Source organism: Lepus europaeus, unplaced genomic scaffold (assembly GCF_033115175.1).
Source record: "Lepus europaeus isolate LE1 unplaced genomic scaffold, mLepTim1.pri SCAFFOLD_29, whole genome shotgun sequence".
Classification (NCBI taxonomy): Eukaryota; Metazoa; Chordata; class Mammalia; order Lagomorpha; family Leporidae; genus Lepus; species Lepus europaeus.
Window position 1 is genome coordinate 483,372 of NW_026909167.1, and position 26,794 is coordinate 510,165.

General features: G+C 42.2%; 1 pseudogene; it reads right to left on the bottom strand.

The window, feature by feature from the left end:
* Nucleotides 1-303: 303 nt before the first annotated feature.
* The window catches only part of LOC133754728 (N-alpha-acetyltransferase 35, NatC auxiliary subunit-like), a 36,548-nt pseudogene continuing 10,057 nt past the window's right edge, over nt 304-26,794 (bottom strand).

Here is a 26,794-nt window from a genome sequence, read left to right on the forward strand (position 1 = left end):
GTTTGCTGACACTTCCTCCGTGGCCAATCTATCACCGGCATCCACTCAAGTGGTTACCTGTTCAAGACTCATGCACAGAAGACAAGAAACCAGGAGATAGAAAAATTAAGAGGCATGCTAAAAATAATTGACTGGGGTTTTCGTGATTTAGCACCTGCTTTTATTTCCTGAGATGAGCTATACTGCTTTTCATACCCAAAACATGAGCCAAAACCATCTAAGCTCTTACAGCACCACTGTGTCTAGACTTAATTCTCTTTATATTTCATTTCTAACCCAGTTGAAGTTTGATTTATAAATATTTTAGACCTTTTCATAATCTTGCTGTGAAGTAAAAACAGAAAACCCAAGTATGGAAAAAGTTTCAGGTGTACATAATAATAAATGCCTCATGATAGTACAAAAAAAAAACCACTAAGATAATGTAGAAACATGTATATATAACATAAAAAGTCCATGATATAGAGATCAGCGGTTTAAAAAACAGGTTACTAAACATGACACCATTTTATTATAAAAAATACACAAAATATAGGTAAACATGTATGTGTATAAGGGCTTCAAAGAATTAATTCAGAAACAGAATTAGAGAAATACAAATTTCGCATTTTTAAAGCTCCATTCTCTGTGTGTATGCATGTACGTAAGCATACACAGATTTACACACACATTTACATAAAAGGTTCTGAAGACCAAATCTAGGGATAGAACACCACTCTTAAAACTTGGATTAATCATCTGACTTTGCTAAACTTTGGCTGCTTAGCTTCCAAAATGGATAAGATAAAATCCTTATGAAGATTAGATAGGATGTGTGTACGAGGGTACTTCAAAAAGTTCATAGAAAAATCAAAAATTTGGTGCAAACCATTTTTAAATGAGTATGTATGCAGTCCACTTAATCCTCCAGCTCTCACAGAAAACAGGTAAGAAGCATTACTCCCCAAATGGCCACTATGGCTGGCGTGCTGCACCAATCCGAAGCCAGGAGCCAGGTGCTTCCTCCTGGTCTCCCATGGGGTGCAGGGCCCTAGCACTTGGGCCATCCTCCACTGCCTTCCCAGGCCACTGCAGAGAGCTGGACTGGAAGAGGAGCAACTGGGACAGAATCCAGTGCCCTGTGCAGGACTAGAACCTGGGGTGCTGGTGCTGCAGGTGGAGGATTAGCCAAGTGAGCCGCGGTGCCAGCCCCCAGTTTCTTAAAACATGATGAACTCTCTGTTACTAAAACAAAGTTACACTCTAGAAAAGCCTTCTACTTACCAAGATACAATGTAAGTTTGTTAAATTCACAAGTTCACAGACAGTTTTTATTCTATCTATTATTCTTGCAAAACAGTTGGCCATTTCTTCCCTTTTAATTATTTTTGCATATCAAGGGAAGGTGGGCAGTAGTAACCTCTGGTTAACAAGGGGCTCAGAACCCATCATAATTGGATGATCTAAAAAGAAAAAAACAGTAAGCGCGTCAATGTTTCTCTGAATGTTAAATCACAAATGCTATTACACATGCACAGAGTCCTCCAACAGACTTTACAATTAATACAGGTCTCTAGAACATATTTTTCTCAAGGAGATAAGCAAATGTAATGACCTAAAAGCACAGCTCCTCCTTATGTTGATGGAAGACAGGGTTTTCTATCACCAAGAAAAGGAACTCCAAACCAACACAGGAGGGGCTGGCACTGTGGCGTAGCAGGTAAAACCACTACCTGCATTGTCAGCATCCCAGTAGCTGACAATAGCATTTATAGGTCCCAAGAATTCTTTGTGGCCATGATTCCGCTCACTAAATTTCCTATCACTACCATGACTGGCCATCAGAACTCCACGGATGCTCTCCCACCCCACCTAAGTTCTGAAATCCCGAAGCAGCCACTTTTTTGCCTTTCTTCACCCTACTTAGTCTGTAAGTTCTGACATGGAGCCTTCTTCCCATTCAAACACTGTCTCAGGCTCCACTGTGTTGTTGTAACAAATTACAGAGTACTTACATGGGTGTAACTTATACAGAGGGGTATCTGGCTCATGGTTCTGGTGGCTGCAGGATCCAATCAGCATGCAGCCAGTGTCCTGGGAAGTGCCCCTTGGCTGCAAAACAACCCAGTGGAGAAGCAGAAAGGAACTAGCTGCATGGACTGGCCTTGCTTTACAATAACTCACCCACATGAGAACTCTCTGTGAGATCAGCATTAACCCCTTTTGCAAGGTGGTGCCCCATGAGCTAACTACCTCCCACTAGGCCCCACCTCTTAAAGGTTCTACCCTCTCATCACCTACACACCAGGGACCAAGACACCATGTGAACTCTGGAAGACAAAATACAACCCAACCATAGCAGACACCCTCCTTTTCCTCCTTACATTCTGATATGCTGTGCCAGCCTACCCTCCTGCACAGAGCCTCACTTGTGATGCGACACCTACAACTGGGCTTCCCCCTCTGCCCCAGGGCCATGCTCTTCACCATGCTTACACTCTGAAGCCCTGCACCAGGCCACTCCCATGTAGACATCAGATGTCCTCCTTATTAAGCTTGCTCTCCAACACTGCACAGCCCCTCCTCCATGCAGTTTACTCAGGTTCCAGCAACCCACGCCGAGACAGACAGACACACACACACACACACACGCACAGCTTCCTAATCCTGCCAGGGCTCCTTTCCTCTGTTTTTTTTTTTTTAAATGTTACATATTTTTGCAGCTCTCACTTACTTTTGTTTTTCTATTTATTTGAAAGTCAGAGTTACACAGAGGAGAGACAGAGAGAGAGAAGTCTTCCATCCGATGGTTCACTCTCCAATTGGCCGCAATGGCCAGAGCTGTGCAGATCTGAAGCCAGGAGCCTCCTCCAAGTCTCCCACGTGGGTGCAGGAATCTGAGGACTTGGGCCATCTCCCACTGCTTTCCCAGGCCATAGCAGAGAGCTGGATTGGAAGTGGAGCAGCCAGGTCTTGAACCAGGACCCATATGGGATTCTGACACTTCATACCAGGGTGTTAATGCGCTGTGCCAGAGTGCCGGCCCCCCTCTGATTTTTGACTCCAAAAACTTGCATAGGCTGCCCTCCCAGGCACGCCCTTCCCACCCTACTTCAGTCTCCGCCCAGCACCACACTGCTCCTCTACGGCGATCCCCAATCCTGTGTAGGTTCAGGCACCGAAAGCCCAGCTGCATCCTTCTCATCTCATGTGGGTGTAAATCCAGCCAGGCTGCCTACTGCTGGCGATGCCCTCCTCAAGATACTTGCCTCAAAACCGTGTTCCAGACCCCCTCTTTGCAGACGTGTGCCTCATTCCCACGTGGGCAAGTCCTTGCCCCACACAGGCTCGCATGGCCACGGCTAGGGCACGTCCTGTTACAGGCATACCCTTCTGACCCAGGTGTCTACAACAGCTATGTCAGGATACCCCACCTACCAGGCGGCCCCTGTCCTAACCCAGCGTAAGGCCCCAATAGCCTATTCTAGTGCAGATGTGCACCTTACTCAGCGCATCTCAAAACGAGAGGAGTTATCTTTTTCAAGAATAGAGAAAAGAAAGAAGAGAAAGAATCAGAACTTAGTATTGTGGCCACTTAACAGAAAATAATGTGATGCTTTTGATTTCCTCCTGCACTAAAACAATTTTCTTAGCTAAATTTTCTTCCTGAGAAGTACTCTTTTGTTAACTGTATAGATATTTTACTAGTATCTCTACAGTTACATTTTTTACACAAGTACCTACTAACCTTCTTACCCATGATAAACAATGACAATGTTAAAAAAAAACTCCCTCCATATCCTTCCAACTCCCAAATTTGAATCACTGTGCCTCTATCACTATCTGTTACCTCCATTATGTTGAAATATACCTGTCTCTCTATAATAGATTTACCCTCTCTAACCAGTACCTTTGAAACCCTGTGACAAAATCAGTCTCTCTAGGGTTCGGTGCCATGGCACAGTAGGTTAATCCTCCACCTGCAGTGCTGACATTCCATACAGGTGCCAGTTCTAGTCCTGGCTGCTCCTCTTCCAATCCAGCTCTCTGCTGTGTGACGTGGGAAAGCAGAAGGTGGCCCAAGTCCTTGGGCCCCTGCACCACGTGGGAGACCCGAAGCAAGCTCCTGGCTCCTGGCTTCAGATCAGCGCAGCTCTAGCTGTTGTGGCCACTGGGGAGTGAACCAACAGACAAAAGGCCTTTCTCTCTGTCTCTCCCTCTGTCTGTAAATCTCTCTCTCAAATAAATAAATTCTTAAATATATGTATATATATTTATATAAAAATCAGTCCCTCTCTTGCTTACTTTTTGTTGTATTCTCACTTTACAATATCAAGGTTCATGACACTTATGTGACATTATACATAATAAAGTCAACTTCCACTACAGGGTAACCATAGTTCAACACAGAAATCACACCAATGCTTGCCACAGCTCTTTCATTTATGTCTCAATAGGCTGGATTCTTTTCTTAATCTTAGTCTTCTTCCACCAGAAAAAAGGCATGGAAAAAAGAATATTCTGAGTTCTTAGCTTAAAAATAATTTGTCAGGGAGCTGGCACTGTGACATAGCGGGTAAAGCCGCTACCTGCAGTGCTGGCATCCCATATGGGTACCGGTTCCAGTCCTGGCTGCCTCACTTCTGATTCAGCTCTCTGCTATGGCCTTGGAAATCAGTGGAAGATGGCCCAAGTCCTTGGGCTCCTGCACCTGAGTGGGAGACCTGGAAGAAGCTCCTGGCTCCTGCCTTCAGATTGGCCCAGCTCCAGGTGCTGCAGCCATCTGGGGGTGAACCAGCAGATGGAAGACACCCTTATCTTTCTTTCTGCCTCTGTAACTCTGCCTTTCAAATAAATAAATAAATAAATAAATAAATAAATATCTTTAAAAAAATAAGTTGTCAGGTCAGCACTGTGGTTTAGCAGGTTGAGCTACAGCCTGCAGTGCCAGCATCCCATATGGGCACTGGTCGAGACCCAGCTGCTTCACTTCTGATCCAGCTCTCAGCTATGGCCTGGGAAAGCAGTAGAAGATGGCCCAAATCCTTGGGCACCTGCACTCACGTGGGAGACCCAGAAGAAGCTCCTGGCTCCTGGCTCCAGATCGGATCGGCGCAACTCCAGCCACTGTGGCCAACTGGGAACTGAACCAGCAGATGGAAGACCTCTCTCTCTCTCTCTCTCTCTCTCTCTCTCTGTGTGTGTGTGTGTAACTCTGACTTTCAAGTAAATAAATAAATCTTAAAAAAAGAACAGTACTCCAGACCAGCAGGGAGCCTCACCAGCTTGCTACTAAGCTCCATGTGAGGTGTCTGTGCAAGCACACAGAGGTTACCGTCCAGTACAGAGAAGAATTACCAGTTACTGAGTGCTAATATCCAAAGTCCCTCCTCAGTCTTGCGACAGAAACAAAGCACACTTGCATGTCTTCTGGTAGCCTCATTTCTTTTGTCTCTCCAGGTTATTCATCACACAGTTCTCACAGTCAGCTCAGGTATCCAACACTTGTGAATCTTTCAAAAGAATCCCTGATTTTGTCCTGCAGCTTATACCAATTGCTTTGAAGAACACTGGCCTTTTGCAAATCTACTTATGTTTATGCCAAGAAAATCTAGGATTTACTCTTAACGTTCTCTTATCTCTCCTATTTCTCACAGTTTTCAGTTAGGTCTAGAGAAGCATCTGAGGCAGCTCCACTGCACCATCTTCAAACCAGAGCCTTCTGGAGCACACACATACGTACGTGTACAGGTATATACGGGCATTTTTAAACAAGAAAAATTCAATTAAAAGAGAAAATCTCAAGTTCTCAGAATGAGCACATCATAACCTAGTCCTTTCTAACGGGGGGTGTGATTTTAAAATGCCAGAGAGGGGGCATTCCGCCTAGTGGTGAAGATGGCTGCAGCCCACATCTGTGGAGGATCGGATTCCCAGCTCCTGACCACAATTCCCTAAAATGCAGACCCTGAGGAGCAGTAGTGATGGCTCATGTGTCTGGGCTCCTGCCATCATGTGGAAGATCTAAACTGTATTCCTGGCTCCTGGCCTAGCCATGCCTATGGTGGATATTTTGAGGAGTGAATCAGCAAATGGGAGCTCACTCTGTCTCTCAAATCTTTATAATACATTTTTTAAAATATCAGCTCCACCTCTTATACAATATACTGTCAAGGTGGGCAAATCAAGTCAACGTGGTTGAAGCTACATAGCTTCTGCATCAATGCCAACATCAGTCTCAGGAGGTTAAAGGGCCATATTACAGGTGATGTATCTGTTTTTATATATCTAGTTCAGAAATAAGAGAGAGAGAGCTCTCATCTACTGGTTCATCCCTTATATGCTTGAACAGCCAGGGATGAGCCTGGCCAAAGTCAGGACTGAGAACTCAATCCAGGTCTCAGAAACCCAATCACCTGAGCCATCACTGCTGGCCCCTGGGGTCTGTTTTAGCAAGAAGGTGGACTCAGGAGCTGGAGCCAGGTGTCAAACAGAGGCACTTCAACTTTACCAGCGAGGCGAAATGTCCTCCATTTATTTCCTAACACACACTAAATTTTAAATTTATTCTATTCTGTCATAAATGAATGCAGTTACAGAACCAAATAGTTAAATGCTATTTTTTTTCGAGAGGAGGAAACTTTATCTTTATTTATTTATTTATTTATTTATTTATTGGTAGAGATATAGACAGAGAGGGAGACAGAGAGAAAGGTCTTCTTTATGTTGGTTCACTCCCCAAATGGCTGGTACGGCTGGCGATGTGCCAATCTGAAGCCAGGAACCAGGTGCTTCTTCATGGTCTCCCATGCGGGTGCAGGGGCCCAAGCATTTGGGCCATCTTCCACTGCCTTCCTAGCCACAGCAGAGAGCTGGACTGGAAGAGGAGCAACCGGGACTAGAACCTGACACCCATATGGGATGCCGGCACAGCAGGCAAAGGATTAAGCAAGTGAGCCACGGCACCGGCCCCTAAATGATATTTTTATTAAAGCCAATAATCTTCTACTTACCCAACCTGCCCAAGCCCATGATTTCTTTCTTCCCTGAAGCAATCTCTCACACTCCCACTTAGCTATTTCTTTCCATATTTGCAAATATATTGCCAAGTAACAAAATTAGAGTATGACCCCCTATCTTATTAGTTTTACACCTTATCTCTGACTTCCATCTCACAGGTAAGGTGTAAAACTGACAAAACAAGTAGTACTGTAAGTGTATAAATTATCTGCATGCTATACTTCTGCTCCTGCACCTCCTACACAGTTAGATCACAACTTTCAGTCCAGATTTGCACCATTTTGATTAAGTAAATGATATTCCTGGCTCGGCACATATAACTTGTGCAATGATGGAAGTCACTTATTTTCCTATACATTTTGAAGTAACTGTCTTACTTTGTGTTTCCCTTGTTTCTTAGCACTGTTTGCCACTTCTCTAAACCTCTTTACAATACATCAAACAGAATGGCTCTGGTATGGATTTCACTGGTGATGGCTGGTCTTGAATCTTGTGTGGAACAACTCTCCCAGAGCCTCTGACCTCCAATCTGGACTTGTCCTCCATACATGATGCTAAGCTGTCAGGTTTCCTTGTTGGATTTTCATATTCCCTAAAACTCATGCTCCCCTCTTTCTTGATTTACTCCCCTATTTAAAAGAAGAACACCATCCAAAACCTTTAGGAGATAAGTTTTCTTACACCTCAAATGTCTGAAATTATCTTTCTTTACAATTAAATGATGGCTTGCATATCAAATTCAATAGAAGTCACTTTTCTCTCAAATCATGAAAACGATACTATGGTGATTTCTTACTTCTAACTCTTCTGAGATATAATTAACACACCATATAAATTCACCTATTGAAGGTGTTCCAGTTTTTAGAATATTCAGTTGTGGGGCTGGCGCTGTGGCGCAGCGGGTTAAAGCCCTGGCTGGAAGTGCCAGCATCCCATATGGGTGCTGATTATAGTCCCGGCTGCTCCTCCTCCCATGAAGCTCTCTGCTGTGGCCTGGGATAGCAGTGGAAGATGGTCCAAGTCCCTGGGTCCCTGCACCCGCATGGGAGACCTGGAGGTAGCTCCTGCCTTCAGATCAGCGCAGCTGTGGCCTTTGTGGCCACTGGGGAGTGACCAGCAGATGGAAGAATTCTCTGTCTCTACCTCTCTTTGTAACTTTGTCTTCCAAATAAATAAAATAATCTTAAAAAAGTAGAATATTCAGTTCTGAAATCAGTGCCACAATCAAGCTTAGAACATTTCCATCCCCTCAAGGAAGAACTCTGCTCCCACTAGAAAGCACTCTTCTGCCCTGCCTCTATTCTCCCCTCAATCCTGAGTATTCACTCATCCACTTGTGTTTTCCATCTCTGTGGATCTGCTGACTCTGGACATTTTATATAAATGAAAATCATATAATATGTGATCTTCTGTAAAAGATTTCTTCTACTTACTATGTTTTCAAGGTCTTGATTGCGAGATCACATTTTACTTATCTATTCACCCTTGGATAGACTTTTGGGTTATTTACATCTTTTAGATATGATAAACATTTAAGAAGTTTATTCAAGCCAATTTTATGTAAACAGTTTCCTGAAGCTTGCTTGTCAGCAGACCATAAAAATCAGAGCAATAGTGAACATGCCAAGGAAATTTCTTTTCAGCACAGGTCTGAAATATGCAGCTGTAGCTACTACGGGAATTAATATCCTCAGTTTGCTAGATGGCAGATTTAGAGAATAGCACACAATAGTCAGATATGGCAAAGTGGAACATCATATCCCAGTAATCTGCAAGATTCCTGTTTTGCATCTTTGATATCTTACTGAGTGAATCAATGCAAAAACTACTTAACAGATCCATATTATACGGTGGGTTTCATAAGGTATTCTCACACTAGATTTCAAAGCATTTAAGAGTTGAAGAAGTTTTACTGCTCTTTGTAAACACGTAATACATAGGCTGCTATTTCTAAGAACCTTCTTTATGTCTCAAGGTTACAGAATACCATTCAGTCACTCATTTCATAAATATGCTGCCCCTCCTGGGGAAAAATATTAAAGAATTAACACAAATCCAGCACAATTACTAGAAACATAAATATTGTAAAGTTGATTTCCTGATCCCAATTACCTTCAGGACTGCCCTACTACCTGAAGTTTGAGTAAGGAAAAATTCATGTGAAAGGGAACACAACGCCTGCTCCTGAAAAGACGGAGGGGCAGAATAGGGAAGTGATGGGAATCAGTCAGAACCTGCCTCTGTGGTCACAAGACCAACAACTGGGAAGCACTATCGTAATGAACACTAATATCGTCTCATTTTAATGAGTTTTAAAGGGAAAACAAAACTGCTATATGCTATCTAAAAGGTTAACCAGTTGTAAATTTTACAACAAAGATGCTCTAGTCCTACTTTAAAGTCTGTTTCATAAACAATATCTGAGTGGCAATGACATGCCAAGCACTATAGAGATAAACAAGTAAGATGACAGTTTATGGCAGCCTGAAAGGACTCAAAACTGAGGCGGGCACTTGGTACAGTGGGTAAGACAGCACTTGGAATGCCTGTATCTCATATGGGAGTGCCTGGGTTTGAGTCCCATTTCCACTCCCTGTTAGATCTAGCTTTCTGCTAATGCATACCCAGGAGGCAACAGGTAATGCAAGTCCTGGGGTCCCTGTCACCCAGGAGGGAGACACAGAATGCGTTCTCGGCTCCTGGTGTCAGCCTCACCAAGTCCTGGTTACTGGAAGCCTTTGCAGTGAACCAGCAGATGACAGATCTGTGTGTGTGTGTGTGTGTGCGCATGCGTGCATGTGCGTTTGCACATGCCAGTGCAAATCTTCCAAGTAAAGAAATAAAATTTCAAAATAATGAAAAAAAAGTACTCAAATTCTCATGGAAAGGCAAAGAGGTAAATAATCACCATGCAATGCACTAAACAATCTTATAACAGAGGCATGTGAATGCAATGAAGCCACAGGAAAGACCTGGGCCTGCCTGGTGAAGTAAGCATAGACCATGTAATACAGACCATGCTCTCAGACCAGAACAACAACAGGGTGAGGTGATTAAATAAGATACTGCTACTGATAGCACAACATAGACACAAGAACATATACACATGCAGAATCCAAACAATAAGATACAGGAGACAGCCAAGGTCTGCAGTACAGTTATCAGTTTAGAAGGAATTTAAAAAGAGCACAGTAGTACATTTAAGTCTCTGGAGTAAAACATTCAAAGATCCAGGCAGACTGGATCAATGCTATTTTTAGAACAAAAACTGTTTCCGAAGAGAGAGAAGAAAAAAGAGCAAGGACAAGATGGGTCATTACCTCCTTTCGTAGTATCATTCTGGGCCTGGACGCCATGATGCAATGAATTATGAATGGCAGAAAAAGATCTGCTGCTTGAATCATCGATTTTTGAGCTTCTGCAACAGCACTGGTCTAGCAAATAAATCACCAAAAACATTCTTACATATGCTTTCACTGAAAGATATACATTGAATAGGAAAATCCTATAAACAATAATGAAATTAAATGATTGCTGTAACGATACTGCTTTTCACAAACTATTCACTTAATACAGGAGTCCCAGATCCTGTTAGAATAGAAATCAGTTTTTTTTCAACTCATATCTGTGTCTTGTAAGATCCATTAAAAATAATTAGAAACTAGCCGGTGCTGCGGCTCAATAGGCTAATCCTCCGCCTTGCGGCGCCGGCACACCAGGTTCTAGTCCCGGTCGGGGCACCGGATTCTGTCCCGGTTGCCCCTCTTCCAGGCCAGCTCTCTGCTGTGGCCAGGGAGTGCAGTGGAGGATGGCCCAGGTGCTTGGGCCCTGCACCCCATGGGAGACCAGGATAAACACCTGGCTCCTGCCATCGGATCAGCGCGGTGTGCCGGCCGCAGCACGCCAACCGCGGCGGCCATTGGAGGGTGAACCAACGGCAAAAAGGAAGACCTTTCTCTCTGTCTCTCTCTCTCACTGTCCACTCTGCGTGTCAAAAACTAAAAAAAAAAAATAATAATAATTAGAAACTTTTCTGGTTTACTTATCTTGCTTTTTTTTTAAATAAAATTCATAGATGTAGTCTCTAGAAAACAAACAAACAAAAAAACTATCAACAATTATACTGTCCTTCATCGAGGTTGGGGCAAAGAAAGAAAAAAGAGAATCACAGAAGTTGGATGACAAAGGCTGGATGTCCATTCACCACTTATGAACTATTCACAAGTAAGCCTGAAAGTGACTTAATGCAAAATTACCCCAAAGAAAAAAATATACATCATGTAGGGTTTGCTTTTAGTTCTATGCAAATCCAACAGTTAATTATTTAATTGAAGGAAGAATAGGCCTACCTAAATTTGCCAATTTTACTTTCTCCTTTCAGTTCACAAAATGTGACAACTCACAAGCAGTTTTAGCTTCTGCTGTTTTGTTTACTAGTAACGTAAGATACAGTTTTGAGATCACTAACAGTCATGGGTGCATTATGGTGGAAAATGTAACATTCACGTGACTTCTTCAGAAAACCACCTGCGTTGCTCTGGTGTAAATACACCCAGGCTCGTATTTGAGATCAGGGACACATCAACAGAAAAGTTTCAGGAGTGCTTCAATACGGCATCCCATCCAAACATCACTAGAATAGAAAGACAAGTTATGGAAACAGCCTTACCTCTTTCTTAGTAAAGGCTATAAGTACTGTCAGTAAGACTCGAGTAAATTTCACTCTGCTGAATACTGCTAAACACTGTTGGTGGTAAAAAAAAAAAAAAAAGAAAGAAAGGAATTGACGTTAAAACAGGCAAAGCCCATCCCAGGAATATCATCTTAAAATATATTACTTTAAGTCCTGAAGCTTGTTAATAACTTACTACATAAACACACATCTTCTTAGAGATTTTTCAAAAGGCTGGAAAAGGCACTGTAGTAAACACAATAAATAAAATTTTTAAAAAGCCTGTTCTTTTGAAATGTAACATAAAGAGAAAGTTCTATATTCGTAGGACCGATTTAATCCCTTAGGTCAAAAGCTACACTATCGCGTAAACTGCTTTAAGTGGCATTTTAAGAAGGAATGAATAAAAAGTGCTTCAGGCACCGTCAGAATATTTAGGATCTTGACAAAATCACCAGCTTTTGATACTGTGAAGTTCCTGTTTGCCATCACCTGTGAAAGATATTTTTCTTCCTACCTCACAGGAATACTGAAGAGTTCTGAAATCATGTATTTGAAACAGTTGTATTATCATTCTATCAAAACAAATACAAGGGAAATAAAATCCCTTGCAATGTCCAATTTTTAAAGAAATACCTTAAAAGGGCTTCCATAAATTACTAACGCAGTTCATAAAACTACAGCATTAACAGGTAGACTTCTCTGATATTATCTACCAGAAAATAAGTTCAATTACTTCTAGTTCAACTTCTGGATCTCTTTCTTCTCCTTGTTGACTTCGAGTACTCTAAAATTTTAAAAAAGGTCAATTAAAACAAACACAAACTTGGAAGACTATTAGATTACAAATATACAATGTAAAGCACTAATTTTCTAAGTATACATAAGAATATACTTTTAGCAAAAATATTTAAGGGAAAAAAAGACACGTCATATATCTTTCTTCTATTAACGCTACATAAAGTTGGTTTTGATATAAACTATAAATAATTTTGATATAAACTATAAATATCAAGCAAAAATGTCAGATACTGAAACAGCAAAAGCATATGGCCTACAGTACTATTATTTTCTTTTAAAATGATTTATTAATTGAAATCCCTGATGTTATTGAAACTAACCCTGTTAGAAAAAAAAATCAGTAATCTTTACAAAATTGCATCATAAAAACAAAGTTACATCAATACTGACCTGTCTTACACTAAAATGTGAAGGCATCTAGTTAATGTAAGAGTTACAGCTGAATATTTTATTTCACAGAATTTCAGGGCAGTAGCAAAGGAAGATCTGGTGGAAGATGTGCATTCCAGCCCTGGAGCTGCCACTTAAAAAGGACACACCCATAAACATGACGCAAGAAAGGTTACTTAACTCCTGTGAGCTGTATTCTCCTCATCCAGAAGTGCAGCACTCTGCCTTTAATTACCTAATTCTATGAATAACACTGGCAGAAACCTAAAAGAATTTAGAGTGCTCAATTTTCACTACTTGAGGCCAGCACTATGGTGCAGCAGGTTAAGCTGCTGTCTGCAGCACCAGCATCCTATAGGGGTGCTGGTTTTTGTCCTGGCTGCTCCATTGCCAATCTGCTGATGCACCTAGGAAAGCAGTAGAAGATGGCCCAAGTGCTTAGGCCTCTGCACCCTCGTGGGAGACCTAAATGAAGCTCCTGGCTCCTGGCTTCGGCCTAGCCCAGCAATGCCCATTGTAGCCGTTTGGGAAGTGAACCAGCTGATGGAAGCTTGCTCACTCTAGCGTGCTCTCCCAACCCCTCCCCTTTCTCACTCTAACTCAATTGAATAAATAAATCTTTAAATTTTTTTTAATACTTGAGAATGCCATTAACAGAAACTTCTCCAACAGTTTCAAATTCATTGTAAAACAGCATAGTTTGGGGCTGGCACTTTGGTGTAGCAGGTTAAGCCCCTGCCTGCATCAGCAGCAGCCTATATGCAGCCATAAATGATCACAGGGCCAGTGTGTTCAGGTCTCTTAATTTTGTAATTAATTTTATTTTATTTATTTGACAGAGTTAGACACTGAAAGAGAGAGAGAGAGAAAGAGAGAGAGAGAGAGAAAGGACGGTCTTCACTCTATTGGTTCATCCCCCCACAAATGGCCACTACAGCCAGCAACACGTTGATACAAGGCCAGGAGAGAGGTGCCTCCTCCTGGTCTCCCACGTGGGTGCAGGTGTCCAAGCACTTGGGCCATCCTCCACTGCCTTCCCAGGCCACAGCAGAGAGCTGGACTTGAAGAGGAGCAACCGGGACTAGAATCCAGCGCCTATATGGGATGCCAGCGTCGCAGGTGGAGGATTAACCAAGTCAGCCACTGTGACAGCCCCAAGGTCTCTTAATTTTTAAGAGCAAACATCTATGTTTTTCCCCCACAATGTAAAATCTTCCATTTTTTTAAATAAAATATAAGTAGCCCAACATCGAGCAGAGAAAACATACCTGGAAGTCCCACCTGTGAAATGGTAAGTTCCCCAAGAAAAATCTAGAAAAAAACTGGGTCTATGTAACAAAGATAAGCCACAGTAACAAGAACTTAATCTAAGCTACTGGAGGACTGAGAGCAAAGTAGTCATTTGGCATTAAAAGATCACTCTTGAAACTTTGTGGATTTCAGAACAAAAAACAGCACTAGGGGATATCAGATACCAGACTCTATCCAAAAGTTCAAGCAGCAATTGATGGTGATTTGGATTTGGATTATAACAGTGGGAAAAAGAAGTCACTGAAATCCATACATTTAAGAGATGAATATGGATATGAGATAAAATACACAATATCAAGCATCTCTTTGAGGTTTCTTTTTTTTTTTTTTTCTTGACAGGCAGAGTGGATAGTGAGAGAGAGACAGAGAAAAAGGTCTTCCTTTTTGCTGTTGGTTCACCCTCCAATGGCTGCTGCAGCCGGCGCTTCTCGCTGATCCGATGGCAGGAGCCAGGTGCTTCTCCTGGTCTCCCATGCCGGTGTGGGACCCAAGCACTTGGGCCATCCTCCACTGCCTTCCCAGGCCATAGCAGAGAGCTGGCCTGGAAGAGGGGCAACTGGGATAGAATCTGGCACCCCAACTGGGACTAGAACCCGGTGTGCCAGCGCCACAAGGCAGAGAATTAGCCTGTTAAGCCATGGCGCTGGCCTATTTGATGTTTCTGATCCGAGTAACTGATACATACTAGTACCATTTCCTGAAATGAGGCAGACTTTGGAAGAAGTATGTTTAACAGCAGAAAAGTTTGCAATTTCTTTGGTCATCCAAATGAAAAATTTAAGAAAGCGCTTACTTAATCCTAGAAGTCAAGAAGGCACAGGGACTAGAGACATAAATATGGATGTGATCAGCAGAGCTGGTATTAAAAAAACACTGAAGGAAATCAACCTAGGAAGAGGGAATCCAGGAGTAAGCACTCTAGCATGTAGAAAGGCAAGCAGAGGAAAGAGACATATCAGAATAAGGTGGAAAGAAATACAAGAGATTCTGATACAAAGAGAAGAATTTCCAAGTGTGGTCAGCTGGGTCTCATAACTTCAGAGCTTAGAGGAAGGGATGAGAGCACAGGATTTAGTGAGATACAAAAAGGCCAATTTTGCTGCAGTAGTGGTGGCCGATGACCACCTGCAGTGGGTAAGGAGACATAAGAAGAGAAACAAAATACCCAAATATGAACAGCTCATTCAAAGTCCTTATTGTGAGGGCAGCAGAAAATGGGATTGTAGATGTAAGGAGCCATGGGACCAAGGGAACTGTGGTGTTCTCTTTTTAAATGAATGACATTAAAGCGTGTTCATATGCCAGTAAGAACAATTTTGCAGTGACGCACAGACTAGCAATGCAACACAAAAACAAGTTTAGGAGCCACAAGAGACAAGAGGGGATGGAAAGTGGAACACAGGTGGCAGGGCTGAGCCTAGACTGCTACAGGGGCACATTCATTTTAACAGAGGTATATGGCTACTAAAGCAGATTGGCACTTGTGACTGAGAGAGGTACTTCTGATAACGTCTGCTTGCAGCGGCTGGTTCAGTAAAGTATAAAGCAAGCTGAAAGTAAAGAGGGTTGGCACTGGGAGGTCTAAAAATAAAAGATGTGAAAAAGCCTCTTTGAGAAGCAAACTCACTACCAAGTGTAGGACAGGACTGTCTCCAGTGTTGAGTACCCATCTGAGATTTAGTTTTTTGTTTTCTTTTACATTATTTATTTTATTTGAGAGGTAGAGTTACAGACAGTGAAAGGGAGAGACAGAATGAAAGGTCTTCCATCCATTGGTTCACTCTGCAAATGGCCAGAGCTGCACAGATCCGAAGCCAGGAGCCAGGAGCTTCTTTGCAGACTCCCAGGCAGGGGCAGGAGCCCAAGGACTTGGGCCATCTTCTACTGCTTTCCCAGGCTACAGCAGAGAGCTGGATTGGAAGTGAAGTAACCTGGACTAAAACCAGCGCCCATCTGGGATGACGGCAGCGCAGGCAGAGGATTAACCTATCACACCATGGCGCTGGTCCCCTGAGATTTAGTTTTAAAATTCAAGTGAGAACAGACACACAGATGTGGGTTTTCTCTAGCAGAGTAGGCGGATGGTTGGGGTTTTCCGAGTAAGTGATACAAATGATGAAGGACAAAGGGTTTGAGTGGCTTCAGCAGTGGGCAGTGGCAAGGACATGGAGAAAACAACAGAGGAATAAGGCGTCCACATCCATGAACTGAAGCTCTCTGTTACTGAAGGACAGTGAGAGCGGGGCTTGGAGTGAGTCATTCAAAAAGAGAGATGCAGACCAAAGAGCAGCATGCTTAAATCAGCACTTCAGGGTGAATAAAGCAGTGCACAGGCTTTTTATTCATTCATCTCTCATTTCTAAACCATTTTCTGAGCACACCATGGAGGCTGGTTTGGGCTGGATACCAGGGATACAATGGTAAGATACAATCATTGCCATTATAAAGATTATTTGCCTCTTTTTAAAGATATTTATTTACTTAATTGAAAAGTAGAGTGACAGAGGAATGGACAGATCTTCCATCTGCTGGTTTACATTGCATGGCAAGGGCTGGACCAGGCTGAAGCCAGGAGCCCCCTCCTGGTCTCCCATATGGGGGTCAGGGGCCCAAACCCTGGGTCATCAACTGCTGCCTTCCCAGACGCACTGGCAGGAAGCTGGATCTGAAGCTAAGCAGGTGAGACACCAACTGGCATTCCAACAAGAGACAGCAGCATCACAAGCAGCAGCTTAACCTACTGCGCCACAACGCCAGACCCTATGAAGCGTATTATACAGAGGAAACATCTCCACATGTAAAGTCCACATACCCTACAGTGTCCACAAGCTGACTAGTGCAAAAACTAGAGCAGGAATGACGACAGGAAAGAAAAAACAGTGCCCAGATTCAAGACATTTGCAAGTCAAAACAAAAGAATCTGAACATAGGGGGTAAGAGCAAAAAATAGTATTAACAAGACACCATGTTGCAACATACAGAATCCATGAAGAAAAGTGGTTGGATGGGGAATTTGTGATTCCCATTTTTTTTGCACATGTGAACAAGATATTAAATTATGTTTTAGGTAACTGAAAACCTCTCCAACTCAGGAGACATATCTGAGACCAAAATGCACCAGCAGCTAGAAACTTCAGAAGCATCCATTTTAAAATCAATGTTTGTAGGGCTGGTGTTGTGGCAAAGCAGGTAAAGCCATCCTGCAGTGACGGCATCTCATATGGGTGCTGGTTCAAGTCCCGGCTGCTTCACTTCTGATCCAACTCCCTGCTATGGCCTGGGAAAGCAGTAGAAGATGGCCCAAGTCCTTGGGTCCCTGCACCCACATGGGAGAAGTTTCTGGAAGAAGTTTCTGGCTCCTGGCTTCGGATCGGCTCAGCTACGGCCGTTGCAACCATTTGGGAGTGAACCAGCAGGTGGAACATCTGTTTCTTTCTGTCTCTGCCTCCCTGTAACTCTTTCAAATAAATTTTAAAAAAATCAATGTTTGATGCAAATCATTTTATGGATTACCAGTTCTCTATAAGGCCTTTTATTAGGCAATTGGTAGTTTTTTTCTAATTGCAAAAGACAAACTATAAACACTAAAATAGGAAAAACAGCCTCTTTCCAGTCTAGAAGCTAGCCTTTGGCTGATTTCTTTCAGTTTTATTTTTACATAGTTGGCTATGTGTTTTTTATAAGCTGCTTAAATATGTATTTTTTTCTTTTCCTCTTAGAGGTAAGCTTGTTAGCAAGAGTATACCTGACAGACCAGTCAGGCACCTCAATAAAAAACTCAGAGCTAAGCGTGCATTTTCTTAAGTTATTAAACACTCGCTGACATCACACTAATGACTACAATTCAACAGATACAATAATTTATTTCAACTATAATGATAACACTTTGATGTTAACTCTGCATTTCCAAAAACTCCGACTAACATATTTGGGCATAAAGCATCCACATTCCTAACTTTTTTAAAAGATTTATTTATTTATTTGAAAGGCAGAGTTACAGAGAGGCAGAGGCAAAGGCAGAGAGAAAGGGAAGTTTTCCATCTGCTGATTCACTCCCCAGATGACCTCAATGCCTGGAGCTGAGCCAATCCGAAGCCAGGAGCTTCTTCCGGGTCTCCTACATCAGTGTATGGGCCCAAGGACTTCAGCCATCTTCCACTGCCTTCCCAGGACACAGCAGAGAGCTGGATGGGAAGTGGAGCAGCTGGTACTTGAACCAGTGCCCATACCAGCAATGCAAGAGGCAGCTTTACCCACTATGGTCCCCTAATTATTTCTTTAAGGCAGAGTTTTAGAGGTGAAATAACCAGTTTAAATAGTATTAACAGGGGCTGGAGCTCTGGCTTAGTAGGCCAAGCCTCTGCCTGCAGCACCAGCATCCCATATGGGTGCCAGTTCGTGTCCCAGCTGCTCCTCTTCTGATTCAGCTCCCTATCAACAGCCTGGGAAAGCAGTAGAAGATGGCCCAAGTGCTTGGGCCCCTGCATCCATGTGAGAGACCTGGAAGAAGCTTCTGGCTCCTGTCTTCAGACTGTTCCAGCCCTGGTCGTTGCAGCCATTTGGGAAGCAAATCTGTAAATGGAAGACCTCTCTCTCTCTGTCTCTCCCTCTGTCTATAACTCTGCCTCTCAAATAAATAAATAAAATTTTTAAAAAAAGGTATTAAGATGTTTAAGCCTCTTGATATACATATTGCTAAACTGGTAATGCACTTCCCATCAGTAAAAACTGAAGTGGCAATTCACCACATTCTTGCCAACATTGACTGTTTTTTAAAAAATTAATAAAAAATGGGGTACTTATTAATTTATAATTTCTGAATTATACAGAGGCTAATATTTTTAATATTACAGTCATTTGTTAACTTTCATGAATAAGCTAGTTATTTTATACTCATTTATTCATTTGGGCCTTAATGCTTTCTTTAAATGAGCTCTCAATACATAAAAATTCATTATTTTGTTGTCTTTATTTTTCCTAAAATATTTCTATTACTTTTGTCCTTCTAGTTCTTTCCTTGAGGACTACTTCCATTTGTTAGTAAGTGCATGCAGGAGATACACAGAAATTCAATTTTAATTTGTCATTAAAATTCCTAGTTCACTGAAAAAATAGTACAGGAGTAGTAATATGAAACAGGTATATGTTACCTCTGTTATCTTCCTGTGTATGAAGATTTAACTAATTCCTTCCCTTTTTAAAATAGTAAAATGTTAGCAGGCTGCACATGCTTCCATCTGACTCCCTTCATTTGGAGGATCTAATCTTCTACTGTATACATACATCTACAGCCATTAAAAAATTCTGCTATTCATCCAAAAGGCAGAGGGAAGAGAGAAGAGGGATATGAAAGAGACAGACAAAGACTGAAACCTCTCTTCCACCAGTTCACTCCCTAAATGCCCACAACAGTCAGGGCTGAGCCATACTGAACCTGGAAGCTGGAAACTCAATCCAGGTCTCACACATGGGTAGCAGGAACCCAGCTACTTGAGCCATCACCACTGCCTCCCAGGTTACGCATCAGCAGGAAGCCAGAATCCTGAGCAGAACTGAGATTTGAGCGCAAGCACTCCAGGATGGGATACAGGTGTTACCAAGGAAGTATAATCCTTGATTGTGTGAACACAGCACCTCTGAATGAGTCTCCTACTGACGGATAGTGAGGAAGATTTTAACGACTATAATGCCAGATTTCATGACTACAAACAGCACTACAGTTAAGGTCCTTACACATCGTCTGGATTATGAATGTAAAGGCATGTAAATACTGTCTGTGCCAAGGAATGGCCTTCTAACCAGGTTATCTATGAAGACAGAAAACAGGGCACATACTGACGGTGATGCACAAGGGTCTGGAAAGTCCACACTGCCCCAGCAGCCAAAGGATTGAGTGCCACAGACCAATACATGTAAGGTTACATACAAGACTTGAAAGATGATTAAAGGGAAAGTCAGAGAAGACAGCAAGAGTTAGAATTCACTTTCAGTGTTTAAGGTTTTTCAAGAATTATGTACTTTAAATGATGATCTGTTAAAAGGCATTCTCATATATAATTTAGTATGCAATAGGTGTGGACAATAATAAAATTAGAGTGCTTCTTTATGTGGCATCCAAAAGCAATCAATTCTATAATAGTCAATAAAAATCCATAAACTGGAAATTCACAAGTTTAGAACTAAATGGGGGGGCCGGTGCTGTGGTGTAGCAGGTAAAGCTGCCACCTGCAGTGCTGGCAACCCATACGGGTGCAGGTTGAATATTGGCTACTGCACTTCCGATCCAGCTCTCTGCTATGGTCCCTTCATCCACACGGAGACCCAGAAGCAGTTACTGGATTCAGTTTGGCGCAGCTCTGGCTGTTGCGGTCACTTGGGGAATGAACCAGTGGATGGAAGACCTCTCTCTCTCTCTACCTCTCCTGTCTAACTCTGACTTTCAAATAAATAAAAGATCTTTAAAGAAAAAGAACTTAATAGGTCCTTAGTCACTCAATTATTCTTTTTTTTATTCTCATCACCATTAACCCAACCAGCAGCAAAAGCACTTATATTTTTCAAGAAATTACACTTGGGTTTTCCTCTTTCCCTTCAACCAGGGGGCTTTTTCTTTAAAAAAAAAATCCATCAGAGAGGCCAAGTCAGTCTAGAAAGAAGAGGAAAAGGAGAAAGAGGGAGGGAAGGACAGAATCTTCCATCCGCTGGTTCACTCCCCAAATGGCCACATGGCTGGGGCTAGGCCAGGCCAAAGCCAGGAGCTTCTTCCAGGTTTCTCGTGTGGGTGCAGGGGCCCAAGCCTTTGGGTCATCTTTTGTTGCTTTCCCAGGCATGTAAGCAGGAAGTTGGATCAGAAGTAAAGCAGCCAGGACTTGAACCGGCGCCATATGGGATGCCGGCATGGCAGGCAGAGGCTTACCCTATTATACCACAATGCTGGCCTCCAGAGGGCTTTTCCTTAAAACAAATATAGTCAACATTTCCCCTGAGTGGCTAACATATGCGTGGAATCATGTGGTAAAGGCTGGGAATATCAACAATAGCCATAACTGAGTGGCTACTTTATTCTTAGTATTATAATATATATTTCATACATCTGATTTTTTCCTCACATGGCATTTTTCTTTTACATGCAAACAGTTTAAATAATATGCCCAAGTTTATACAGTTATACTTTACACTAAAGTCCAAGAATTCTGCAACTGAGCAAGACACATGCCACTGTATAATGAAAGGAGAAATAAACATAAAAATTAATAATTTAGGCATATGTATAACTAGTGTTCAGAAAACAGATCCGCAGACTACAAACAACTGCCCTAACAACTAAACTCTGAGATGCAGTCCTGAACGTCTCACAGAATGTTCCTCAACATTAGCAGACACCCTCCTTATCACCCCTTCCCTCCTCCTCTCTGCCCACAGCCCTCACTAGGCCTGCAGTCCTCCGACTGTCAGGCAGCTCTATGTGACTCCCCAACCTGAACACTCAGCTCCACGCCTTACCACAAACCACAAAACCATGATCCCTCCTGCCACCATTCTTCACTTCCTGTCAACAGCCTTTCCTACTCTCCCTGACATAATTAACCCCACACCTCTGTCCCCACTTATTGACCTATCGTCACAACTGTTTCTATACTTATCTGTTCCCAGCAATGCTCATCTCCCTTCCCAATCTCACTAAAACTGTCAATCTCTAAAGCTAACTAAGATATAAGAGACAGCTTTAGAAGACAAAGAGGCAGGATTAGGAATCTGGCATTTTCTCTCTGCCAAGAAATGTAACCTTAGGCAGATAATGTAATACATATACCAAAGAGAGTTGATACAAGACCTAATAAAATTACAGACATGAAACACTCATTAAAAGCACTTCATGAAAACTGGCAATCAGTATTTCCTGAATGAACAAATGAACAAATATTACATACTTCTAAAAACAGTACTTTAATTTCTTATTAAAAAGAAAGAGGTTGAGGCTAGCATTGGGATGTATCAGGTTAACCCACTGCTTGCAATACCAACATGGTACAGTACATCAGAGTGCCGGTTCTAATCTCAGCCACCCTGCTTCCAATCCAGTTTCCCATTAATATGCCTGGGAGGGCAGTGGAGGATGGCTTCTGTACTTGGGCCCTGTCACTCACGGGAGAGACATGGAGTTGGCAGCCATATGGGAAGTGAACTGGCAGACAGATGATCTCAATATTGGTCTTCCCCGACCCTACTCATCATGCTGCCTTTCAAATAAATAAATCTTCTTTAAAAAGAGGGGAGGGTAGTCAGAAAAGAGTGGGCAATAAACTTGTCCCAAGGAGAAATGTTTCCACAGTAAATACCACCATCTAGAGAAGACATATATCCAGCATGTATAGAACACTAAAATTTTCTTCATAGAAGACAGCCAGTTTACAACAATTTATCCTAGATTAGGATAAAGATCTCTCCAAAATCAATGCAACACTCCTTCTGTTTCAATTCCATGGTAACTTATGGAGCCTTCCAATTACAGGTTTATTTCACTGGCTAACTTAAGGGATATTGGGGCTGGCACTGTGGTGTAGTAAGCTAAGCCTCCAACTGCAGTACCAGCATCCCATATGGGTGCCAGTTTGAGTCCTGGCTGCTTCACTTCCTATCCAACTCTCTGCTATGGTCTGGGAAAGCAGTAATAGATGGCCTAAGTACTTGGGCCCTTGTACCCACGTGGGAGACCTGGAGGAAGTTCCTGGCTTTGGATGAGCTCAGCTCCAGCTGTTGCAGCCATTTGGGGAGTGAACCAATGGATGCAAGACCTCTCTGTCTCTCTCCCTGTCTATGACTTTGTCTCTCAAATAAATATATGTCTATTATTTTTAAAGATTTATTGATTTTACTTGAAAGTCAAGAGTTGCACAGAGAGGACAGGCAGAGAGAGAGAGGCAGAGAGATTGAGAGAGGTCTTCCATCTGAAAGTTCACTCCCCAATTGGCTGCTACAGCTCGAGCTGCACTGATCCGAAGCCAGGAGCTTCCTCTGGGTCTCTCACACAGGTGCAGGGGCCCCAGCACTTGGGCCATCTTCTACTGCTTTCCAAGGCCACAGCAGAGAGCTGGACAGTAGTGGAGCAGCCGGGACTAAAACTGACGCCCATAGGGGATGCAGGCGCTTCTGGCCAGGGTGTTAACATGCTGCGCCACAGCGCCGGCCCCCATATATAAGTCTTTAAAAGGCGGCGGGGGGGGGGGGGGACTTACTGTAATAGCTACAATAATACCTTTGTTGAAAAGAAATATCCCTTCACCCAGAATGAGAACATCACATCATCCAGATGAGAAGATGAAGTTTGTTTACTAGACTTAGCAAACTTTGGTCTGCGAAACTGAACACACATCTTATGAAGCCTTGCATTACATGTATTTCTTGCTCAACACTGATGTAGACACTCTTAAATTCAAAGATTCACAAAAGTCATAGTTTTTTAGTTAATCAGTAGCATTTAATTCTTACCAAGCGGCAAAAACAGGTATCCATTATCCCTATCAATTCAGGCAAGGTAAGATCTTTGATTTTAACTGTGCCGCCCTAAAAAAGAGGAGAAACAACATATATAAGCAGATACTTCTAGAAATTTGGGATTAGTAGGTATAGGATTTTAACAAAAGTTAAGTATTTAAAAGTAAACATTAAGAAAACATTATCTGATGATCTGGGTAAAACCAAGATACCAAATTAATTCTGTTCTTTAAAACAAAATATGTTTTATTTTTAAATGGCAAATAAGAACAGTAGAGAGAGTCCTGGTTGTTGTGGACACTTGGGCAATGAACCAGTGGGTGGAAGACAGCTCCCTCTGCCTTTTGAATAAAATTTTCAAATTAAAATTTTTCCTTAACTTCATTACTACAGTATTTAATTATATTTAAATATTTACAATATTAATTTCCTTAGCAAATTTCTATATTAACATGGGAAAAATTACCCTATAGTAACTGCTAATGAATTTCTAAATCAATTCCCATTGACTGAATTTTAAATTCACCACCACGACTTGACATATTAACACATAAGGGGGCTGGCATTGTGGCACAAGGTGGGTTATGCGCTGGTTTGAATCCTGGCTGCTTCACTTCCAATCCAGTTTCCTGCTAATGAGCCTGGGAGGAGAGTGGAAGATGGCCCAAGGACTTCAGCCCTGCCACCCATGTGGGAACCACTCATGGAGTTCTTGGCTCCTGGCTTCAGCCTGGTCCAGCCCTGGCGTTGAAGCCATTTGGAGAGTGAACTAGAAGAAGGAAGATCAATTTCTTACTCTATTCTGTTTCCCACTCTCTTGTATGCACACATACTTTCTGTCACTCTGCCTTTCAAATAACTAAATCTTTAAAAAAATATACACACATAAAATGTGACTGCCAATTATGCTTATATTTGAATACATACTCAAGTATTTTCATTTTCTTTTTAAAGACTTGTTTTTTGTTTTTGTTTTTGTTTTGACAGGCAGAGTTAGACAGTGAGAGAGAGAGAGAGAGACAGACAGACAGACAGAAAGGTCTTCCTTTTTTCCGTTGGTTCACCCCCAAAATGGCTGCTACGGCCGGCGTGCTGTGCCGATCCAAACTCAACAGCCAGGAGCCAGGCACTTTCTCCTGATCTCCCATGTGGGTGCAGGGCTCAAGGACTTGGGCCATCCTCCACTGCCCTCCTGGGACACTACAGAGAGATGGACTGGATGAGGAGCAACCGTGACAGAACTGGAGCCCCAACCAGGACTAGAACCCAGAGAACCGGCACTGCAGGCAGAGGATTAGCCTAGTGAGCCATGGCACCGGCCTAAAGATTTATTTATTTGAAAGGTAAGAGAGTACAACAGAGAGAGAGAGAGGTCTATCCACTGGTTCACTCCCTAGATGGCTACAAGGGCCAGGACTGGGCCAGGCTGAAGCCAGGAGCTCCTTTCCAAGTCACTCATGTGGGTAGCAGGGGCCCATCTTGGGCCACCTTTTGCTGCTTTCCCCAGGCCATTAGCAGGGAGCTGGGTGGGAAGTAGAGCAGCCAGGACAAGAACTGGTGCCTATAATGGATGCCTGTGTCACAGGCAGTGGCTTCACTGGCTACGCCACAATGCTTGGCCGCTCAAATGCTTTCAGTAACTAAGAAGTAAACAAAATTTGACCAAGGCTTTGGTGAAGACCTCAAACACCTAACTTCCAGATTTTAACAGATGGGTGACTAATGATTTTAGCTAATTCTTGTTTATATATTTCAGATGCTTTTAAAAGAATACAATTCAAGCTAAATCTTTAAAATTAAGCATGGTATTTTAACATATGAAATGACTACCTTGATAGCTTGTTCAAAATTGAGAACTTTTCTATTGACTTGGTTTCCAATCATGCCAGCATCCATCTTGGGATCCATCATTTCAATAGCAGACATAGCTTCAAAAAGACCAAATCTGCAAATCAAAAATTGAACTCACAAGTTGTTGTTTCCAACTGATACATAAAAATGGTAACACATTTATGGGGTGAACTTATCAAACATTTAGTACTTCTTTAAAATAAAAACATTCAAAAGCCTTCTTCCAATTTTTTAAGGACAATACACAGTACACTGTCATTACCTATAATCATGCTACTGAGCAATACAACAAGGAGGGACTGATGCTGTGGCATACCGGGTAAGCCAGCATATCACATGGGCCCTGGTTCAAATCCTGGCTGTTCCACTTCTGATCTAGCCCTCTGCTATGACCTGAGAAAGCAGTAGAAGATGTCCTAAGTGCTTGGGCCATCCCACATGGGAGACCCAGAAGCTTTTGGCTACTGGCTTTGGATCAGCTCAGCTATGGCCATTGCAGATAATTGGGGAGTGAACCAGCAGATGGAAGACCTCTTTCTCTCTTTGCCTCTTCTTCTCCCTCTGTGTAACTCTTTCAAATAAATAAATAAATAAATAAATAAATGTTTAAAAAAGAATACAACACAGGAACTTAATTCCATCTAACTGTAGTTAGTTGGCACCATTAATTTACAGATGGTACCCATTAATCTCTCCCCATTCCCTTCCCACAAACTGTTTACAAGCCAGTAAGCTTACCCAGATTTCTCCAATGGCACAAAAGTCATTAAGGTAATTTCAATTACTACAGAACACTATCCATTTAGTCTCCAACTTTTTAACACTTCTATTTTAATTGTCTTTTAACATAACAATTCTCCCACACACTTGCATCCTTCAGGAGAAAAGAATTAAAGGATGCTATGTGCTTCCTCTACAAATGTTGTATACTAGAAACTTTTGGGCAAACAATAAATCAAATGAGCTATAACTGATTTCACTATGCCTATCTTAAACATCTTTCTTTAGAATTCAGAAAGTCATATTTGGAGTAATCTTATTAAATATTAACTTTTACATTTTTAGGATTTATTTACTTTAAAATCAGAGTTACAGAGAGACAGGAGGAGACAGAGATCTTCCATCAGCCTCTTCCATTTTTGTCCTGCTCACTTTCAAACGAGAGAGGCCAAACTAAGGTGATGATGGGCCATGCTTATGCTGTGCTTGTGTTTGTCAGTCAGTCCTCACATTTTTGTAGAAAATTTTATTCTGGAATGCTACACAGAGGCACCT